We start from the raw sequence: 23444 nt of genomic DNA on the forward strand, positions 1-23444 counted from the left end.
TAGCAATCAGGGAAATGTTTACTTAATTCTAAGAACATAGTGAAAAGCCATATGATCTAAAAATATGTGAATCAAAGGTATAAAAATTAAATTACACATACATTTACAGTAAGAGAAACAGAATGTAATTATATAAGGAATAGTCTTTTTTTTAACAGGCGGAGTGGACAGTGAGAGAGACAGGGAGAAAGGTCTTCCTTTACCATTGGTTCACCCTCCAATGGCCACTGAGGCCGGTGCACCACACTGATCTGAAGCCAGGAGCCAGGTGCTTCTCCTGGTCTCCCATGCGGGTGCAGGGCCCAAGCACTTGAGCCATCCTTTACTGCACTCCCAGGCCACAGCAGAGAGCTGGACTGGAAGAGGGGCAATCGGGACAGAATCTGGTGCCCCAACCAGGACTAGAACCTGGTGTGCTGGCACCTCAGGCAGAGGATTAGCCTATTGAGCTGTGGCACCAGCAGGAAATAGTCTTAACCTGAGAATGAGTACAGGTAGATAGCCTACAATGAATTGCTACTTATATTTGAACTAAGGACTCTTTTTCTCACTAATAACAGTATTTTTTGTTCTCTCCCACTGATTATTCCTATTTGATGTTCATATTCTCAATCAAGATTGACAAAACTATATATATATATATATATATATATATATATATATATATATATATACACCATGCAATAAAATTTATGCTATGGATGGCTAAGCTGCTGCCTGTGATGCTAGCATCCCATATAAGTACCAGTTTGAGTCCTGGCTGCTCCACTTCTTTTCTAGCCCCATGCTAATAACATGGGAAAAGCAACAAAAGATTACCCAAGTTGTTTGGTCCTGTGCCACCCTTATGGGATACCCAGATGAAGCTCCTGGCCATTGCAGAGATCTGGGGAGTGATCCAGCAGATAGAAGATCTGTCTCCAACTTTCTGGATTTTTTAAAATAATTAATTTTTTTAAAAAACTCAGTTTAAAAAATAAAGTCAATAAATGATTTAAGGAAAAGAGATGCATATTTATTCAATCATGGGTGAAAAATTGGGGTAAATTGTCAGGGAAGCCAATTTTGTTTTTTATTTTGTACTCACATATTATTTGAAATTATGTATCAGCACAAAATGCATGGGTACCCCAAACACATCAGAAATAAACAGTATCACTTCTAATCAGTTAATTTCAATTTTATTTATTCCCTCTTGATTGTCCTTTATCAAATTAAAACACTACGATTTTTTTCTCAAACAGCATTTGCATGTTTTCTGTGTGCATGTTTGTGTGTCCTATGCATCCAAACTCTCAGATTTCAGTCAACAATTTAAAAAGGTTGTCAGCTTATGAATACAAACAGAACTTAAGAAACATTATATTTTAATGTTAGAGATTATTTTTAATCACTTCATAAATGAGTTTAGTTTGATTAAAACTGAGAGTTTCAACTTCTCATCAAATAATCATTTTATACCATATTTTGTGATATTACTCTTGGAATGATTTTAGGGAAGATTGGAGTATGTTTAAATCTATACACCTTGTCACAAACACCTTTGTGATAAAGAATTCAGCATTTCCTTGGCAGCTTTGGACAAATATGGACAGTGAAATCTTCATGTTGCATGTAAAATCTATTTCCAAGAAGCTTTTACACAATAGTTTCCATCTAAGCACTATCAAATCAATGTATCCACATTGGTACCCACACCTGTCTCCATACCATCAAGTGCATCTGCTTGATCTATGTGAAAAGGGTATGCCTAGTGCTGATAGCTGTTCTGGTGTTTTTTTTTCAGACTCTTATCACAGAAATATACGTATCACTGGACTATCAAAAATGCCTTTTCCTGTTAATGTATTTGTAAGGTATCTTTCAGTTTTTCTTTTTCCTTGGTTCTAATAAGATATATCTACCCTTGTGGTGATGGTTAAGACTTGAGCAATACATAACCCCAGTTTTATCCTAAACTCATATTGCTCAAGAGGAAATCTTTTCCTTTAAAGATTTTTATTTATTTATTTGATAGGTAGAGTTCCAGACAGTGAGGGGGAGAGACACAGAGAGAGGTCTTCCATCATGTGGTTCACTCCCCAAATGGCAGCAACAGCCAGAGCTGGGCCTAACCAAAGCCAGGAACCAGGAGTTTCTTCTTGGTCTCCCACATGGGTGCAGGGACCCAAGCACTTTGGCCATCTTCTACTGCTTTCCAAGGCCATGGGAGAGAGCTGGATTGGAAGAGGAGTGTTGGGACTAGAATCAGTGCCCATATGGGGTGCTGGCACCACAGGCAGAGGATTAACTCACTGTGCCACAGCACCTGCCCCTCAAGAGGAAATCATTAAAATAGATAACTCTCAGTAAATGTTCTCTGATACTAATTGATAAAGAGTCTTTTAAAGAATAGAATGTTATTAATGTTTTATATTCATTTTACAATAAGGCAGTAAAAGATTCACTTTACTTCAACCATCTTAATTAAAATAAATCAAGGTGCTTTAGTTGATCATAGAACCTAATAAAAGAAAATGCCCATATAAACCCCTCTCTAAAGTGAAAAGAATGCATTATACACTTCTGAAATTTAGACAAAAACATGAGTGATAAAATTTTCCTGTTATCTCACCTAAATCATTTAATTCCTCTAAAAAAATCAGGTGTACTTAAATAAAGTAAAGGTTGTGATTTAATTGTACTAAATAGGGAATTAAGAAGCAGTGTCTTGTATCCTACACAGATTTTTTAAAAATACTTATTTTGTTTTTAATTTTTTATTTTTAAAAATTTTTTTGACAGAGTTATACAGTGAGAGAGAGAGAAACAGAAAGAAATGTCTTCCTTCCATTGGTTTACCCCCTAAATGGCCACTACAACCAGTGCGCTGAGCTGATCCAAAGTCAGGAGCCAGGTGCTTCTCCTTGTCTCCCATGTGGGTGCAGGGCCCAAGCATTTGGGCCTTCCTCCACTGCACTCCTGGGCCACAGCAGAGAGCTGGACTGGAAGAGGAGCAACTGGGGCAGAATCCAGCACTCCAACAGGGGTGCCAGCACCACAGGTGGAGGATTAGCTTAGTGAGCCACAGCACTGGCTAAAAATTTTTATTTTGAAAGGCAGTTACAAAGAAGGAAAAACAGATCTTCATTCTTTTGGTTCATTCCCCAAATGACTTCAATGGCCAGGACTGGGCCATGCTGAAGCCAGTAGCACAGAATTCTATCTGGGTTTCACACATGTGTGCAGGGGCCCAACGTCTTGGGCCATCTTTTGTTGCTTTCATAGGCGCATTAGCAGGGAGCTGGATTGCAAGCACAGCAGCTAAGACTGTGATGCCTATAAGGGATGGTAACATTGCAGGCTGCAGCTCAACCCACTCACTGCATGACAGTGCAGGTAGGTCCCTGAAAAAAAGTCTAAAAGAAGTGTAAAGCCAGTCACCTCATGAGTGCTCTTATGAAGGTGTGGGATATTGATTATGTTCAGTCCTGGACAGGAAAGTATGGTAAGATTGGAAGCTATTCCATAGTTCAGCTCACACTGCACCAATCTGAAGCCAGGAGCCAGGTGCTTCCTCCTGGTCTCCCATGTGGGTGCAGGGCCCAAGGACTTGGGCCATCCTCCACTGCCTTCCCGGGCTGGACTGGAAGAGGAGCAACCAGGACAGAATCCAGCACCCCAACTGGGACTAGAACCTGGAGTACTGGCACTACAGGCAGAGGATTAGCCTAGTGATCTGTGGCACCAGCCTTCCATCATTGTCTTTTAATATCCTGTGTGCTCCCTTCTGGGCTATGCCCTTTTGTGCACTGCCACAACCTGCCAGGATGAACTTGGTAGACTTATTAACTCAATTTCACATATGAGAATACTGAGGCACAGCAGCGAACTGATTTTTTACTTAAAGGGCTTGCAGTGGTAGGCACAGTATTCCAATTTAAGTCTCTTGGTTGAAAACCATACCTGTATCCAACTATGCTCCAGCACCCAAACTCTGAACCAGTAGGAATAATTGTAAACTGTTTTAGTCAGTTTGAGCTGCTGGAACAAATTGCCATAGGCTAAGTGGCTTAAACAACAAACATTTTTCAGAGTTCTGGAGGCTGGAAAGGCCAGCTTCAGGGTGCTGGCAGCTTATAATCTGGAGAGGGCCTGCATCTAATTCCTAGATGGCTGTCTTCCTTCTGTGTCCTCACATGGCAGAGAGCAGAGGGAGAACATCTCTCATCTTTGCTTACAAGGGCACAAATCCTATCCATGGAGCTCCACTCCCATGACCAATACTCCTTATCCTATTACCATCACATGGGGATCCAAACATCAACACAGTGAAATGGGGAGACAGAAACATTCAGAGCAGTGTAAAAACCAGTAAACTTCCCTCAGTTCATTTTCTGCTTTGTTGCTACTTAGTCTACTTCATTCGGATCTGGCTGAAGATCATATTGTCTACAATATTGTCTATCATATTGTCTACAAACAGTAGCAATTTGAACACTCTCTTTTTTAATAAAGATGTATTTATTTACCTATTTATTTATTTATTTCAAAGAGTTAGAAGGAGAAACACAGAGATCTTCTATCCACTGGTTCACTCTCCCAATTGCTGCAATGGGCCAGGGCTGTTCCAGGCTGAAGCCAGGAGTTTAATCTTTATTTCCCATATGGGTGCAGGGGCCCAAGCACTTGGTCCATGTTCCACTGCTTTCCCAGTCCCAATTGTAGGCAGCTGCATCAGAAGTGGAACTGTCAGGATTCAAGCCAATTCCTATATTGGATTCCAGGTCTACAGATGGCAGCTTAACCTATTACTCCACAGTGTAAGACCCAACTTTCTTCTTTCCAGCTTGGATGTCCCTCAGCCCCATCTCTTGTTTCACAGCTCTACCCAGCACTTCTAGTACCATGCAGACTGACAGTGCACATCCTTGTCTAGCTCTAGATTTTAGAAAACTTTCACTTTTTCCTCATTCAATATGTTAGTCACAAGTTTGCTATATATGGCCTTTATCTTCAACCCTATTCCTGATATACTGGATTCTAATTCCTCAAGCTTTGAAGGCTCTTTGAGGATGTAAGGTAAACATGTTAAGAAGGGAAGTCTATTCTGGGTTGTTTGGTGGTTCCAGTGTAATCACAGAGCTTTATAATGGAGAAGAGGAGAGAGGATCCAGAGAAGGAGCTATGATAAAGGAAGCAGAAGTTGGAATTATGTCTCTCCTGGCTTTGAAGCTCAATGATGATCATGAGCCAAGATTAGTGTCCACCTTCTCGAATCTGTAAAAGGCAGGGATAATCCTTCAGTGAAAGTTACAGGTGGAAAACAACTCTAATGACAGTAATTTTAGAAATATGAATTTGTATTGTGAAAGCTAAGTTTGTGAAAGTGAATATAATTGAAATGAGAAATAGTATATAAATAAATAAAGATAAGGAGGAATACAGGATGAAAGATACATGTTTTAACCTTTTAATTGTGTTTTATTGATTTTAGATATCAGTTTAATTATGTACTTTTGTTTCTTTTATGTTTGTGAACTTATACATGATTTCTCACATTTAAAAAATTTACTGTTTTGATATCTTTTATGACAATTTACATTGTTTTGTAATTTATTGAAATAATGCATTTGATATTATAAATTTCCCTGAGGAGCACTTTGGCAAATGTATAAAATATAAAATATATTTTAAAATTTAACTATAAAGGTGTATTGTATAAGCATACTTCAAATAATTTAACAGCAAATGGAATTTTGAAATCCATGTATACAACAGATGTTTGAAAATTTTCATGATATATTCATGCTTTGAAAAATTTTATTTATGGATTTCAAAACACATCTTTAATTCCATTCTTCCATGAACTATCTGAAGTACAATTATATGTGTGCTTTATATTTCTGCTATAATTTCAATATTGCATGCTGATCAGTGATACACAAAATTTGTTTCATGGAACTATACGTTGTTTTCTTAGTACTTGAAGACGAACTAGTTGAGTCTTATTTTATAAACCTTTTTACCAGTTTTGTTCTGTTCATTTGTTTTCAGTACATGCTAAATTTATCTGTCATAGTACTGTTTTTAAAGAGCTGGTATGTTGATAGGGCTGTCTTGAATCTAGATTAATTTGGGAGTATGACCATCTTAACATTATTAAATATTCTCTTCAATGAAAAAAAATAGTACTGCTTTTATATAATATCAAATTGTATTCATCAAATTAGTTCTTGTGAATCATGAGAATGCTGAGAAGTATATAAAAACTCACAACTATTTTATCTTATTTGTGGACTCTAACTTTAGGAATAAGGTATCACTCTTTGTACCTTTTGTATCAGTTATACTGAATTACATTTTGAGATTTATATCAGTACAGTGGCTTGTTGTAATCATCTTAGTCATTTATTTAAAAAACACCCAAGTTGGGGCAGCATTGTGGCACACTGGGCTAATACACCATATTATTCTAATTCTTATTTCTAAATAGATAAAAGCCAACAAAAATCTATTTATACTTAATATGTTACCAAGCAAAGTAGTATACCAACATCCTCCTTTAAGTATGAATTATCCTTGGTATTTTGTTATCTTGAATCTTATCACCTATGATAACCTAATCTTTCTATATGACCCAGACATTGAAACTGGAGTGGAAGACATTGAGTGTTTATGATAAGCCATGTGTGGAGTGAACTTTGTATTTTGGGGGTTGGATACACCTGCTTTACTCAAATGATCCAGGCCACAATGCAAAGAAATGATAACAGCATAGAATGACTACTTTATGCTGCAACACCTGAGCTCAAGCTCAGGAACAGCCATATTCTAGCTTTTCCTTCTTGGGCAGTGTTTACTTCAGCAAACTGCACTTAAATGGTGAAATCCAACGCATAGTTGGACTACTTTTTTTCTGCAGTCCACTATCCTATCACAGCAGCACTGCCTTAAAGAAAGCTTTCCAGGTGCTTTGCCCAGCCTACCTTGAAAGATCTCATCAAATAATAAAGCTTTTATACATTTTTTCTTAGAAGTGGACTCACTTCTGGCACCATTATCCTCATAAAAATGTTTCTGATCTTAGCTTTAAATTGTCTTTCATATTTCTACTGCTTATCATTCAAGGTGCCAGAAATTATTTATACTTAACCATCCCCTCTAACAGAGGTCAAACAAATGCTTTTAACAACTACTCTTCATTCAAAATGCACACTAGTAGAAAGTAATCAATAGCATAATTTTATTGATTTGCTAACAACCTAAAAATGACTCCCAGTGAAAGAAAGAGAATTAGTCATTGGTTGGACTTAGATTCATTTTTTTAATGACTTCTAATTTATTCCAGACAAAAGTAAACAAATCATTTTTCAAACTGCTTTCAGCTTTAATTCCTGCACAAAAATATAAAACAGCAGTTTTTCCTTCTGGTATATTGAATGTTCTTTTTAAAATTATTTGTTCATTTGGGGCTGGCACCATGGCTACCTTGGTTAATCCTCTGCCTGTGGCACCATTTAGGTGCTGGTTCTGGTCCTGGTTGCTCCTCCTCCAGTCCAGCTCTCTGCTGTGGCCTGGGAGGGCAGTGGAGGATGGCCCAGGTGCTTGGGCCCCTGCACCCACATGGGAGATTAGGAGGAAAGCACCTGGCTCCTGGCTTCAAATCGGTGCAGCGCCAGCCATAGCAGCCATTTGGGGAGTGAACCAATGGAAAGAACACCTTTCTCTCTGTCTCACTCTCTCACTGTCTATAACTCTACCTGGCAAATAAATAAAATTTATTAAAAATTATTTGTTCCTTTTTTTAAATTTCTACCGCTATTTTAAAGTCAATGATAACTTCACAACTGTAAAATGAAAGTACTTAAAAACATGAAAGATACATTTCCATGACAAAAAGTATTCAATGATCATGAAAAATCTATACACTCTAACAAGGATGAGAGAATGAAAGACATTATGAAAAAGTTAGTCTTCAAATATATGCCTAGCAAAAATGCTCTCCTAAATAGTAAAGCCATTATTTAAGAACATGTACTTTTACATATCTGGACACCAGCTCCAATAAAATTAGGGAGAGAAGGATGAGAAAAGATGGCTAAGTCTCCCCAGGATTTCTTTTTTTTATGGAAAAGTTTATTTACAGAGGCCCTCCCTCTGTAATTCCAGAAGTTCCCTTTCAAACTGGACATCTTTTTTTTATAAAGTTTTTATTTAATAAATATAGACTTCACAGGTACAGCTTTTGGAATATAGCAGTTCTTTCCCTCAAATTGGCCCTTCCACTCCCACTCTCATCCCACCTTCTACTCCCTCTCCCATCCCATTCTTCATTAAGACACATTTTTAATTATCTTTTATGCAGAAGATCAACTCTATACTAACTAAATATTTCAACAGTTTGCACCCACCCAGACACCCACACACAACATATAAAGCACCATCTGAAGACAAATTTTACTGTTAACTCTCAAAGTACAACTCATTAAAGACAAAGGTCCTATATGGGGAGCAAATGCACAGTGACTCCTGTTTTGACACTCTTATTTATGATGTCAGTGATCACCCGAGGCTCTTGTCATGGGCTGCCAAGGCTATGAAAAGCCTTTTGAGTCCACAAACTCTGACATTATTTTGACAGGGCCATAATCAAAGTGGAAGTTCTCTCCTCCCTTCCAAAAAAGGTATCTCCTCCTTTGCGGGTCCCTTCTTTCCACTCTCCCCAGGATTTCAAGATAAAAACATGTTCACAGCTACACTTTTAAAACAAGCACTTGATTCCAAATAAAATGATATTTCCAACAGATGACAACAATATGAAGCTGTTCCCTAGACAGAAACCTGATGAAGCATTTCTTAGTATCAGCTTAACAATCATATAAGTAAAATGCAGTGGTACCCCCCAGCCTACTCCCAACCACTGGGAGCAGTACTTTCCCTGAAACTGTCCTTCACATTGCTAAAACATCCTCAATTATCTGGAGCAATGTCATACTTGCATTATTTGAGCTGCTTGTTTTCAGGTGTGTAGAATTGTTAGAGCTGAGATTTTTGAATCAATATTTGTAACAGTAGAGAAATAAAAATCTGTTTAATATACAATGCTTGGATTTCCTAAAGCAAATCTGAATAATGATTATAATAATAATGCTGATGGTAGGGATACCTTCAAATTTTTCCCTTTGAAAATATGTAATCCATGTTAACATTAAGTGGCAGGTTACAGTGTATACTTTATTATCAAGGCATGACTGTTTACATGCCTTCCTAGGGAAACAAAGTCATAATGACATTTCCTGCCAGTTTTACCACTGATAAGCTATAACAAAATTCACATAATGAGTACATTAAGTACGTGATATTATGCAAAAAATTATAATTTTGCTAAAAAATACATTAAAAAGTGAGTGGTTAGATGAGCATGTTGTAGATCTCAAAGTTTATACTGTGATTCTGAACTGGCTTTTCAAAATGGAAGTTGTCTACATACAAGTTCTGTGATTATTTCTTATACTAGAAAGATCCAAAGCAAATGCTGTAAACTCAGCACCCCCTTTTGTCAAAGGTAAATATTCAGATAAACTGGAAGTCCCATTTACTGAAGTGCATCTGCTACCCATGCCTGCTCTAGCCCTGAAACTCAGAGCTTTCCAGGAAAGTGGCAGTCACACATGCTTATTTCATTCACTCACTCACTGTCTATGCTAAGAGTCACACACAACACTGGAGCTCTTAAACCAAATACTTTATACAGTGAACCACAGAAAAAAATAATCCTTAATAGACCTTGAAGTTCTCGAGAGAGTCAAGATGATCTCATTAACTTTAAATACTGAAAATGTAAAGGGTCCATACAAACTAAGAGTTGTGGTAAATGTGTACTTTCTAATATTCACTTGCTGTGCTATTAAAAATCTCTCTGAGAGAAGCAGATATCCATTCCCACTCCTGCCCAGGTCATTGGTCAACTGATTCAAAACCAAAAGTTGCAGGACTGTAAAATTTCATGAAATTTGTGTTTGATTTAAAAGCTAAATTACTTATTAAGTTGCATTATTATTGCACTCATATATTGCCTAGAATATGTCTCCAGCAACTCATAAATAGTGATTGCAACAAAAGTAAGGTAAATAGGTCAGGGCCAGTGATGTAGGTTGCAGTGGGTTAATGCCCTGGGCTGAAGTGCCAGCACCCCACATGGGTGCCAGTTCAAGACCCAGCTGCTCCACTTCTGATCCAGCTCTCTGGGTCCTGGCTTTGGATCGGTGCAGCTCTGGCCAATGCGACCAATTGGGGATGTAAGACCCCCGAAAGGTATCTCACACGTCTACCAACCCCAGAAACACGAATTCCAGTCCAATCGCTGCAAGTGCATGAGGAAGTTTATTACATCTGCGCAGATGGGCCAACTCTAAGCACAACAACACCCTCTGGTGGAGTGCGAGAAGAGTGGCCCCGATCATCAACCGTACAGAGTATTTAAGGCTTAAAACCACAACATTAGCATATCTCCACAGCATTACACAGAGGATCACAAGATAAACCGCAGCATGACAAATACATCACAAGGTAAAGGGTTTTTCCAGGGTGAGGGGACAAAAAACCTTGAGCAAGCATAAACACGGGGTCATCATAACCAAAAACTTAACATAGCTCCTAAAATAATTATCACATGCTCAATTATCTCATAAAAGCATTAGCACAATCATCACATGTTACAAGGTCAGCTAAAGTCTAGTTATCTTAAAAAAATGCATTTTGCAAGCCAAAGCATTTTGCACAAAAGCAAAATATGCAGTTAGCTCAAGCAACTTCATTTTAAACCTAGCCTGCCTTATCTTTTCATTCCCTCCTCTTTTCATGTGCAAATTTTAATCTTAAAATTTTAAAGAATTTCTATATATATTCCCTCTATAGTTTCGGTCTCAGCACTTTGGTCCTGTCTTTGGTCCTGCCTTCGGTCCCGCCTTGCTAGGATCATGGCATAGGCGGCAGCAGAAAGCCCATGTATTACAAAAACTAAAAATAAAAGTAGTACTATTGAAAGAGTATCCGACCGTACAGTAGGGGGCAAATCAGTCGAATTAAAACTTTTAGATGTATTTGCTATCTGGGGGAGTGTAAAGGTCGTGGGTTGGTCCTGGGATTTTATAGTAGACAATGTAGGCCATGACCTTTGATCCTCCCACCTCCCCAACATACTGGGACCTTTAATTTGGGGAAGGGCTTCCTCTTTAAGTTGAATTTTAAATAGGAGCCCGGGATTGTAATCAGAAACATAAAACCTTAAGCCCCATATTCTTCCCCTTTTCCAGTCAGTAAGGTTGGCCTTTTTTCCTTTTTCTGTGAAAGAAATATTAAGGGGCATAGAGCAGTTGGGATCTCTTCCAGGAATAAAATTACGGTGTACAGTAATCCAATCCCAACTAGAGGAGGGTTTCCAATATACGTGACCCGTGGTTTCACATCCCTAGGCCCTACAGTAGAAAGATTCTGCTCCCCCGCATCGTCTCTTTTCTTTTGTAGACCTGCCATCTGTATACCAGGTGTACTCCGCGTCTGGCAGGGGCTGGTCTGTCAAGTCCTCACGGGCCCCGTAGACTTCAGCCAGTACCTGTTGGCAATTGTGACTGACCTGCGTATGGTCTCCTGGTTCCGGCAGTAGAGTGGCGGGGTTGAGAGAGGCCGTCGTTCCAAACCGGATGCGCTCGGGGTTGAGTAACATTGCTTGGTAATGGGTAATTCTGGCATTTGATAGCCATCGATCAGGTGGCTGACGTATGACCGTCTCAATAGCATGAGACGTCATTACGGTCAGTGGCTGTCCCAGAGTCAGTTTGTCGGAATCTTTCACAATCGTGGCCACCGCCGCTATCATGCGAAGACACGGGGGCCACCCAGAGGCGACACTGTCCAATTTCTTTGAAAAATAGGCCACCGGCCTCTTCCAAGGCCCTAATTTTTGGGTCAAGACTCCCTTTGCAATCCCCCCTCTTTCATCTATATATAGGATAAAAGGCTTGTTGGGGTCAGGCAGGCTTAGTGCGGGGGCTTCCAAGAGGGCCTTTTTTAGTTGATCGAAGGCCAACTGCTGTTCTTCTCCCCAGATGTAAGGGGAATTGTTTTTTGTGAGGGGATATAGGGAAGCCGCAATTTCCGCAAACCCAGGAATCCACAGGCGGCAGAAACCGGCACTTCCCAGAAATTCCCTCAACTGGCGTGGGTTTTTAGGTGGGGGTATAAGCGCCACCGCCTGTTTACGTCCCTCCGTTAGCCACCTCCTGCCCCCTCTCAATTTATAACCCAGGTAAACTACCTGTCGGGCACATATTTGGGCCTTTTTGGCAGAGGCGCGATATCCCAGCTCGCCTAGCTTCTGGAGCAGGGATTCTGTGCCCTGTTTACAGTCCTCTTCAGTTTCTGCTGCCAGGAGTAAATCATCCACATACTGTAAAAGAGTCCATTGAGGGTTACTCACCCTAAAACTTGCCAAGTCATGATGTAAAGCCTCATCGAATAGTGTGGGCGAATTTTTAAATCCTTGTGGGAGTCTGGTCCAAGTCAATTGCCCTGAGAATCCAGTCTCCGGGTCCTTCCATTCGAATGCAAACAAAGGTTGGCTCTGGGGACTCAATCTCAGACAAAAGAAAGCATCTTTTAAATCTAGCACTGTATACCAAGTGCGCGATGGAGGCAAAGTGCTTAGCAAGTTGTACGGATTTGGCACGGTCGGGTGAATGTCTTCAACCCGACGATTTACCTCGCGTAAGTCCTGCACAGGTCGGAAGTCATTGGTGCCTGGTTTCCGTACCGGCAGTAAGGGTGTATTCCAAGGGGATTGGCAGGGTTTTAATATTCCCAAGTCCAGCAATCTCTTAATGTGAGGCCGGATTCCATCCTTTGCTTCCTTGGTCATAGGATACTGCCGTACAGATATTGGTTCAGCTGTAGGCTTTACATTTACTATTATAGGTGGCTGCTGAATTGCTAATCCTATCCCTCCGGTCTCTGCCCAAGAACTCGGAAACTTTTCAATCCACTCAGGGGCTAGTGAGGTTTTTATTTTTTCTTTGTCATTGTCATATAGACGATGTTCATCTCTTAATTGTAAAGTCAATACCTGCAGGAGGCGCCCTCCAGAGTCCGTCACTGAGGCCCCTTCCTTCTGGAAATGAATCTGGGCTCCCACCTTAGATAGCAAATCTCTTCCTAATAATGGATACGGGCAGTCTGGTACTAAAAGAAATGAGTGGGTGACTTGGCCAGTAGCTAGATCTACCTGTCGTTCTGTGGTCCAACGGCACATTTTTCTTCCAGTTGCTCCCTGGACGCAAGAAATTTTTGAGCTAAGGGGGCCAATATTTTTGTTTAAAACAGAGTGCTGAGCTCCGGTATCCACCATAAACGTGACCGGCCTGCCTCCCACTCTCAGGGTTATCCGGGGCTCAGGGGGAGGCTCCTGGCCCTGACCCCCCTAGTAATCGTCCTCTTCCCCCAGGGGAAGAACTGGAATGTCAGTTTCCTTTCTTCTTCTGGTGGCATTTTTGTTTGGACAATCTCTGGCCCAATGTCCTCTTTCCTTACAGTACACACACTGGTCTCGTTCTACCCGCGGTTTATTTGTGTCTCCCGGGTATTTCTTTGTTTGACCTCTACCATAACCTGACCTATCCTGCCTATTAAATTCGCTTACTGCGGTGACCAAAATTTTAGCTAGTTCCCTATTTTTCTTTTTGTCTCTCTGATCCTGCTCTTTTCGCATTCTTTCCTCTTTTTCTTCCTTAGTTTCCCTCTTATTAAAGATTCTCTCTGCCTCTTTTAGGAGATCCTGCAATGTATAACCCTGTAAGCCCTCCAGTCTCTGCAGCCACGCTCGGATATCTGGGGCCGATTGGCCAATGAAAGACATTATTACATCCGACTGCCGGTCAGCAGCCTGGGGGTCAAACGGGGTGTACATCCGGTATCCCTCCATCAATCTTTCTAGAAACCCCGCCGGGGTCTCCTCATTACCCTGAGTTATGGCACGTACCTTAGCCAAATTGGTGGGGCGTCTCCCTGCCCCTCTGAGACCTGTCAGGAGAATCTGGCGATAGAGACGAAGTCGTTCCCTACCGGCTGCCGTACTAAAATCCCAATCTGGTCTGGTCAACGGGAATGCTGCGTCAATCTCGTTTGGCAGTTGAGTAGGTTGACCGTTGTCCCCTGGAACATTTTTTCGAGCTTCCGTGAGAACTCGCTGTCTCTCCTCTGTGGTCAGGAGAGCCTGCAGAAGCTGCTGGCAGTCATCCCAGGTCGGTTGATGGGTTAAAAGAATAGATTCAATTAATCCTGTCAAAGCTTGTGGATCTTGAGAAAAAGGCGGGTTATGGGTTTTCCAATTGTACAAATCTGAAGCTGAAAACGGCCAATATTGCATCTGATCCCCCACCGAGCGAAGTGGGAAAGCCTGTGCCTCCCACTGGCCACCCTCACTCCCCCCTCCCCGACGCAAGCGCAGCCTGGCACCCATGGGGGTTGTACGAGCCAGGGGGTCCTCCCCCCTTTCTCCCTGCGTAGAATCCCCCTGCGTAGAATCTGGGGAAGGTGCCATAGGCTCTCTCGGGAGGGGTGTGTAAGGCGGTGGGGTGTCAAAAAGCAAAAGATCCTCCTGCCCGCCCGGGAGGACCGAGGGTTTCTTCGCCTTGTGGGAGTCTAACTCCTTTAATGGGCAAAGGGCCGAGGCAGGGGCAACCAGCGAATTTTGCGCTGGGTCTTCCCACACAAAGATGTCAACTGACGGGAGCCCGCTCTGATCCGTGGGTTGCGGTTTTAAAGGTGTTACGGACGGGGGCGGGGCGGGTAAGGCACCCGCCACGACCCGGTCAGCCGGGAGAAAGGGTTTTACCCATTTTGGGGGATATTGTGCCAGGTCTTCCCACACAAAGATATAGGGTACTTGATCCGGGTGCCCTTCCTTGCCTTCTCTGCAGACCTGGCTCTTCACCTGTAAGATAATTCGAGAGTCAAAAGTCCCATCCCGCAGCCACCCAATGTTGAAGGCTGGCCACTCGGACGTACAAAAACTTGTCCAGTTCTTCTTCTGCACTCTCACAGACAAGTTTTGGGCCCACTCCCGGACCTCTCTCCAATGATCTAAAGTAAGACTCAAAGGTGTAGTTAATTCCTGTCCCATGTTGGAGGGGAAAGGCAAATCAGGAGAGTATATTAGAACACAGAAACAATCACAAGATTCACAAATGACAAGACTCACAAAGACACTGCGCGCAAAACCAAGACAAAACCGAAACCACAACTTCCGACGGGAGTGGCTGCTGCCACCAGCCCTTCTCCCGGGGAAGAAGACCGAGACAAAACTGAAACCAAAGCTTCCGACGGGAGTGGCTGCTGCCACCAGCCCTCTTCTCCCGGGGAAGAAAACCTTTTACCTGGTGGGAGAGCGGCCTAGCCAGCCTCCCCCGAAACACCGCCACTGGAGCGTCCCCCAGGGCCTGAGCCAGGGGTCGTGGACACGTCTGTCCTTTCCTACTACTGGCTCAACTCTTTCGGCGCCTAGCGCCCGGACGCCTAGCGCCCGTACAACATAAACCTCCGGTACGTCAAGCGCTCCGGGAAAAAATAAAAAAAAATCAACAGAACACACAAAAACACTTAAAACAGCAAAAACTTACCTCCGATTGGAAAATGGAGCGTGGGTCTGGGGTCTCGAATCCCGGACGAGCCCCCAAGAATGTAAGACCCCCGAAAGGTATCTCACACGTCTACCGACCCCAGAAACACGAATTCCAGTCCAATCGCTGCAAGTGCATGAGGAAGTTTATTACATCTGCGCAGATGGGCCAACTCTAAGCACAACAACACCCTCTGGTGGAGTGCGAGAAGAGTGGCCCCGATCATCAACCGTACAGAGTATTTAAGGCTTAAAACCACAACATTAGCATATCTCCACAGCATTACACAGAGGATCACAAGATAAACCGCAGCATGACAAATACATCACAAGGTAAAGGGTTTTTCCAGGGTGAGGGGACAAAAAACCTTGAGCAAGCATAAACACGGGGTCATCATAACCAAAAACTTAACATAGCTCCTAAAATAATTATCACATGCTCAATTATCTCATAAAAGCATTAGCACAATCATCACATGTTACAAGGTCAGCTAAAGTCTAGTTATCTTAAAAAAAATGCATTTTGCAAGCCAAAGCATTTTGCACAAAAGCAAAATATGCAGTTAGCTCAAGCAACTTCATTTTAAACCTAGCCTGCCTTATCTTCTCAGGGAATGAACCATCAGATGGAAGACCTCTCTCTCTCTCTCCCTTTCTCTTTCTGCCTCTCCTCTCTCTGTGTAACTCTGATTTCAAATAAATAAACAAATAAATAAATCTTTTAAAAAAGGTAAATAGGTCTACAAAGCATTTTATTTCTTTATAAGGACCTTTCATAGAGGAAATAAAATAACTGCAATTCAAATCAAATTTATATGCTTAACAATGATTTAACCCTTATATAAAATTATATCTAACATTTACCCCTATAAATCTGTAAGGAGTCAGAAAACAATTTATAGGACACAATGTCTTGACTGTGGTTGCATTCCACTTTCAAATCACTCTGAGACAAAACAGCATTTTCCCAAAAGTTAAAGAAAAATAGATTTTATAAAAGAGATCCTTTTAAATGACTGAATACATCATTTCTGTTACTGACAGAAACAGGTTATACTTCTTCCCCACCACTCTGATGAAAGGAATAATTCTTTCAAGTAAAAAATGCTACTACATATTCAAGACTACAGGAATTATCAGTAGGCATTCTTTCTTCTTAATTTGTTATTTGTCTCTAAAATGTGTCAAGTAAACTTTTAAAAACTCAGGGAGGGGCAGCTTCATGATTTTCTCAGTAAATTCTGAGGAGACTTGAAGGACTTCTGAAAATTTACCTGCTAAAAAAAACTAGGATCTTAGGGAACTCTAGTAAAACAGTTCCTGGAAATTGGGCCGAAACCATGAGTCAAGGGCAGGCAGCTGCAGTTCGAGATAACGGCGCCAGATAAAGGCATGGGAAGCAAGCAAAAGTATGCAAGGTATTTTCTGCATGCCCCCACCCCATTGTCTTATTGAAACCCTGTAACCACGTTTTTTTCTGCTTCTGTATCCCCCGCCCTGCTTGCTCAAGAAACCGCCCACACTACCCCCTTCCCTAGCCCCTTACCCAGTAACCATTAACATATCCAATGGAATTGTAACACGACTAAATATGCTAATGTTGTGGTTTTAAGCTTTAAATACCATGTAAAACTGATGTTCGGGGCCGCTCTCTCTGCACTACACTAGAGGGTGCTGCTGAGACGGCCCATTTGCAAATGAAATAAACTTCCTCTTGCCTTTTGCATCAATTGGAGTGGAGTCTGTGTTTCTGGGGTCCGGTCAATTTGTGGGACACCTGCTTAAGGGGTCTTACAGACTCTTCTGGCTTCATGGTTTTGCTGTGGTCTTTCTCCTCCTCTTATTTGTAATCCTCACTGTCTAGAGGCTGAGGAATAAGCTGATTACCCACAAAGACCTACGTGTTAATTCCGTTTCATTCTCTTTTCATTTTGGGTGGAGCCTTTTGGGGAATCCCTTTGGCCTGTGTCTCATCATTTATAAAATTTCTAAGTGCAGTGAATGTAAATACAGGACAAGTCCTGCAGGTTCCTCAGAGCACAGAGTGGGGGTGGGGGAGTCCCACAGAATCAGGTTTGCTGTAATCATTCTTTCTTGCCTGCACAAGTGGAGCAAATGAAACAGCAAGGATATTTTTACTTTTCCAAGTGTTTTGTTCAGTTTGCATAATCTGTGTTAACTGATCTTCTACAGAAATGACTAGTAGGTCTCCCATGTTCAGTAAAATTTTCATGTAGCTTTCATGGTCTTTCTGGACCCCAGCAACACAATAATTTGATCATACTGATAAATGTCAGACGCTCTCTGGAGGCAATTACCAACCACAAACACAGGATCACACAACTCAAATTTATCAAAGCTATCACTAAGTTTGATGAAGCTCTCCTGTTTTCCCCTGGCATAGTCCACCACATCTGAATTAAGCTCAATCCCATGATTTCTTGGAAAGGCAGAATGGTAGAGAAGGGGAGAGGAGAGGAGAGGAGAGAGAGAGAGAGAATATGAAGAGGAGAGGGGAGGAGAGAGAGAGAAGGATAAGGAGGAGGGGGAGGGGAGAGGAGGAGGAGAAGGCAGAAAAGAAGAAGAGAGAAATGAGGAGAATGAGAATGAGAATGGGAATGAGAATGAGAATGAATCTTTTTTTCAGTTTCATTCCCCAAATACCCTCAATAGCTTCAGCTGGGCCAAGCCAAAGCCAGGAGGCAGAAACTCCATCCAGGTCTCCTAGGTATGTGGCAGGAACCCATCTAGTTAATCCAATATCTGCTTCCTCACAAGTGAATTATCAGGAAGGTGGATTGATGTGTGCATTCTAAGTGTCAGCTTAACCTAATGTGCTACAACAGTCACCCTAAGATAACAATTATTATGTGGATAAATATTAATGTTAAAATGAGCCAGGCATTACTAGCAGGAATTGAACATGAATATTTAACAGGCAACTGTTAGTATGCCCCCTCATAGGTATTTGTTTAAATTATATCTTTTCTTAATTTCTCTAGCTTTCTGACTGCCATCTATTCATTAATCTAAAGGGAACATTTTAAGAAATGTCTTTAAAATTGCTTTCTCTACACTTTCATTTTTTGTAGAAAAAAACAAAAGTAAATTTATATTGAAGTAAAAATATCACTGCTGTTTTGGTTTAGATGAATTATAATCAATAGTATCTTCTAATAGAACGGATAAGAGGAACAAACATCATTGTAGACTAAAAAATTGTAGTCTGCAAGGTATCTATATGACTTAGTAGATCTTTCTCAAAGTTATATTCCTAAAGTAATGTTAGAATTGTGCTGAGGTGAGGGGGTCAGACACTGGGAAGTCTTTTCCTTAATACCAGAGACTTCATGCATCATTTGTTGGAGACAGAAGTACCATAAGTTACAACCTGGGTAAGAGATAAGGAGGATGATTGATAATAATGATGCTTACTAAATAAAATAAAAGACATTATTTCTATTAAGAATAAACCTGATTGAGTATAATAGATAATTGAACTCATGGACTTATCTAAATCATATTTATTTTTCTTTGTAACAGTCTCACAAAACTACATGATCTAGGGCTAATATGGTAGACTGAGAGTGTAAGCAGTGACATGATCCTGAAACTGGGTCATATTATCTATATTCTTACCTCATAGATACATAATAGCTGCTGTATAACCAACACACTATCTGTGTTTCAGGAAGGAATAAGGAAAATGATTTTGCAGTTAAAGCTTCCTCCTATATAATAAGCATTCCAAAAAAGTTATCTCAATGACTTCCACTTTCATCTTATTTTTTAAGAGAATACATCACAACAGATATTTTTGTTCATGTATTGTGAACTACAGTATCAGTTATTAATCAAGGTATGCTAACAGATTTTACATGTCATGTTGATACACATGAAAAAATAGAGCAAATGATCAAAAATGTTAACTGGTCTTTATTTAAAAATAAAATTAAAAAGGCAAAAATGAATTGAAAATGATAATCAGGCCTGTGGTGTGGCTCACTTGGTTAATCCTCCACCTGCAGTGCCACCATCCCATATGGGCACCGGGTTCTAGTCCCAGCTGCCTTTCTTCCAGTCCAGCTCTCTGCTGTGGCCCAGGAGGGCAGTGGAGGATGGCCCAAGTGCTTGGGCCCCTGCACCCACATGGGACACCGGGAGGAAAGCACCTGGCTCCTGGCTTCGGATCGGCACAGCGCCAGCCATAGTGGTGATTTGGGGAGTGAACCAACAGAAGCAAGACCTTTCTCTCTCTCTCTCTTACTGTCTATAACTCTGTCAAAAAATAATGAAAATGATAATCAGATATTAATACATTTGAAGGTATAACATGGAAAATTAAAAGCAAAGAGCCAAAAAATCTGATTATGGATGGAAAATAAATGTATTTGAAAACAGACAAACTGAAATAAATCAGATCAACATAGACATTGAAAATAAAAAATATTATAGTGTGCATACTTTTAGGTAAAAGTCATTTTCCTATATACAGATATGGTGAATATGGGAGTTTGAGGAGTGTGGTGTAATGGGGTTGATAAGATGTTCTAATTTTAATCTGATGATTTAAAAACATTTTTATTTATTTTTGTAAGACATCAATGTAGTGGCAAGCAATCTTCCTTGCTGTTCAGTTATGCATGCATTGATCCTTAAATGCAGTGCGTGATATCACTTCAATCTCCACTCTTTCAGAGACATTCCACCCATCAAATACATGAGTCTACACCTCACGTCTGTTTCAGAGCCAACAATAGAATAATAAATTACTGGTCTCCATTTTGTTATTGTATCCAACTGATATATATTGATTATAATTCTATAAAAATGCTTTTGTAACCTTTTCAAATGTCACATGGTGCTACATTTAACTACCATACTTATTGTTTGAAACATGCATTTCCTCTATGTTTATTTTATCTTTCTATTATTCCTGTTCTTGTAGGGAGAGGTCACTGCCTGGTCCCTTCCAAGGATGGAAGGGGAGCAAAATGTCATCATGGCTATAGGGACTGTAGCAGCTATGCTGATGGAGGGAAACATGGGCCTAATATTAGTGTGAGGAAAGAGGATAGGGCACCTTCCGATAGACGTTGATGTTTTTCTGTCTACCCCCAAGTGACCCTCAACCTTCCCTGAACACTCATCAGGGCCACCCCCTCACCACTGAGCCTCTGAATCAGAGAAGGGGTGGTGGCTGAGGCCACCTGGCTGGGTTTCTCAGAGGATCTGTCAACTGAACTGGTTCATTTCCAAAAATAAATGATTTACTAAAAAACAGCTTGCCAAACCCATGGTGATGCAGGCTTGGTAGTTGAAATGGGGTGTCCAGCCAGCTGGGCTCATTAGAAGTCACTCCCTTCCTCCCACCCCACCCATGTGCAGCTGTCAGGCCCAACAGGCCTGTGGCAGCAGATGTCCAAGCAAGGTCAGGTTGTGGAGGACAGGATGGGGGTTGGTGATGAAGGCTTCCCTGATATGATCTTATGTAACATATGACAATGACTTGTGCTGAGGCCCAGGGCATGGGCATCAGCAGCTGCCCACATGGTATAGAAAGTTGCAGGTTAACAAAGCAGATATGTTCCTGAAAGCATTCCTCCAGCCTTGGCAAGTGGTGGTCAGTGGAGCAGGCACAAGACCTCGTGACAGTGTGATAGGGGACCTGTCATGGCCAGGCATAGCCACATGGTCATTATGGAGCCAGTAAGAAAAACATCAAACCAGAAGGCCAGACCATGGACCTTCCCTGAATACAGAGTGTGGAGTTAGAATGAGAGTTATATTCTGTGCATCTCTCTCTCTTTGGTATCTAAGAGGTCCCTGCACCATCTGAAATACTGTTACAGCCTTCCCTACCCTGCCCTTGCCACATCTGACATCCCACTGCAGAACCCGCCACCCCTGACCCCATGTTACATCCCACCAATGCTCGGGTTGACCACATCCCAGAGTACCTGGGTTTGAGCCCAGGTTCCATTTCCAATTCTGCTTTCAAGAAACACATACCCTTGGAGGTAGCAGGTATGTGGTCCCTGCACCCACACGGGAAATTTAAATTCAATTCTAGATTCCTGGCTTCAGTCCACCTCACCCCAATTGTTGTGGTCATTTCAAAAGTGGACCAGCACATGGAAGATTCATTCTCTCTCTCTCTAATTTGAAATATTTGGAAACGTAAAGGATATAAAAGTCATTGAAAAATGGCCATAGGATTTTGACATGGAAAACACAAAATAATGCTTTTATTTGATTTTGTTCCTATACAGATTCTCTCCTTCATGTAATTATGTTAATTTCTTTTGGATAATTTCTTATAATTTTATTAATATATCTCACATTAACACAGGATGCAATTTTGCTACATTCCTTTTCCATTGTCTTTTTAAAAGTGTATTAGTTTATTTATTTACTTGAAAGACAGTGTGCCACAGAGAGAATGACAGAGAGAGAGAAATCATCCTTATTTTTGTTAGTTTACATAATTCTGGGACACATTTTATGTATGTGGGATCACTTCATCAAAGGATAAATGTTTTATTTATCAAAGGACTTATTGTTTTATTATTATTGAATTATTAGAGTTCCTCATATGGCCTGTTTAAGAAAGATTGGCATGACAGTGGATATTTGGTGTAGTGGGTAAGGTGCTGCTTGGGGCACTCACGTTCATATCCAAATGCCTGCTTCTAAGTCTTGGCTGCACTTTGGGACTACTACCCATGTGGGAGCCTGGATTGAGTCCAGGGCTGTGATTTTTGATTAGTGAGCTTATTGCCATCATTTGGGGAATGAAGCAGCATAGGGACAGCTCCCTCTGTCACTGTATCTCCCTATTTCTCTTTCTATATCTTTCTCTCCATGTGTCTCTATCTTTCAAACCAAATAAATGTAAATACATTATTCAAATTTTTCCAAATTATTCCCCAAGTAAATGGCTTTCATATAATGGTCATGTATCACATCACAATGAGAATACATTTTGGGAAATGCATTAGGTAATTTAGTAACTGATGCATATCATAAAATATATCTACACAAGCCAAGATTTATGCCATTACTAGTCAATATAATCTTATAGGATAACTGGGGTTCTACGTGGTGGGCTGTCATTCACTGAAGCTGTGTTATCAAGTACATCACAGAATGTAGTGTTTTCTGAGGAGTGAAATATTAAAAGTTTAATATACTACCATTTCCTGCTGTGATGCATGTATTTATTTGGTATCCAAGAAATCTGGTCAATGATATTATCAGCATGGTTTTCTCCTATTATTTGTTCTTGAACGTTCCTTATCACAATCAAGGAAATACATGACTAACTCACAGCCAGTATCATATTAAGTGAGGAAAAGCTAGAAGCATTTCTACTAAGGCATAGAACCAGACAAGGATGCCCACTCTCACCATTGCTATTCAATAGCATTCTAGATGTTTTATTCAGAGCCATTAAGCAAGAAAAAGAAATCAATGTGATACAAATTGGAAGGGAGAAAGTTAAATTATCCCTGTTTGCAGATGACATGATCATATATATAGGGAAACCACAAGATGCCACTAAAAGACTGCTGAAACTCAGGGCTGGTGCTGTAGCATAGCAGGTAAAGCTGCTGCCTGCAGTGCTGGCATCCATTATGGGTGCCAGTACTAGTCCCAGCTGCTCCACTTCTGATCCAGGTCTCTGCTATGGCCTGGAAAAGCAGCAGCAGATGACCCAAGCCCTTGGGCCCCTACACCCACATGAGAGACCTGGAAGAAACTCCTGGCTCCTGGCTTCAGATTGGCTCAA

The 23444-nt window shown here is 41.0% G+C and overlaps 1 pseudogene; it reads right to left on the reverse strand.

Moving 5' to 3' along the window:
• Positions 1 to 16816: 16816 nt before the first annotated feature.
• On the reverse strand, positions 16817 to 17998 carry LOC133754902 (protein-L-isoaspartate O-methyltransferase domain-containing protein 1-like; annotated as a pseudogene).
• Between the last annotated feature and the right edge of the window lie 5446 nt (positions 17999 to 23444).

Source organism: Lepus europaeus, unplaced genomic scaffold (genome assembly GCF_033115175.1).
Source record: "Lepus europaeus isolate LE1 unplaced genomic scaffold, mLepTim1.pri SCAFFOLD_30, whole genome shotgun sequence".
Classification (NCBI taxonomy): Eukaryota; Metazoa; Chordata; class Mammalia; order Lagomorpha; family Leporidae; genus Lepus; species Lepus europaeus.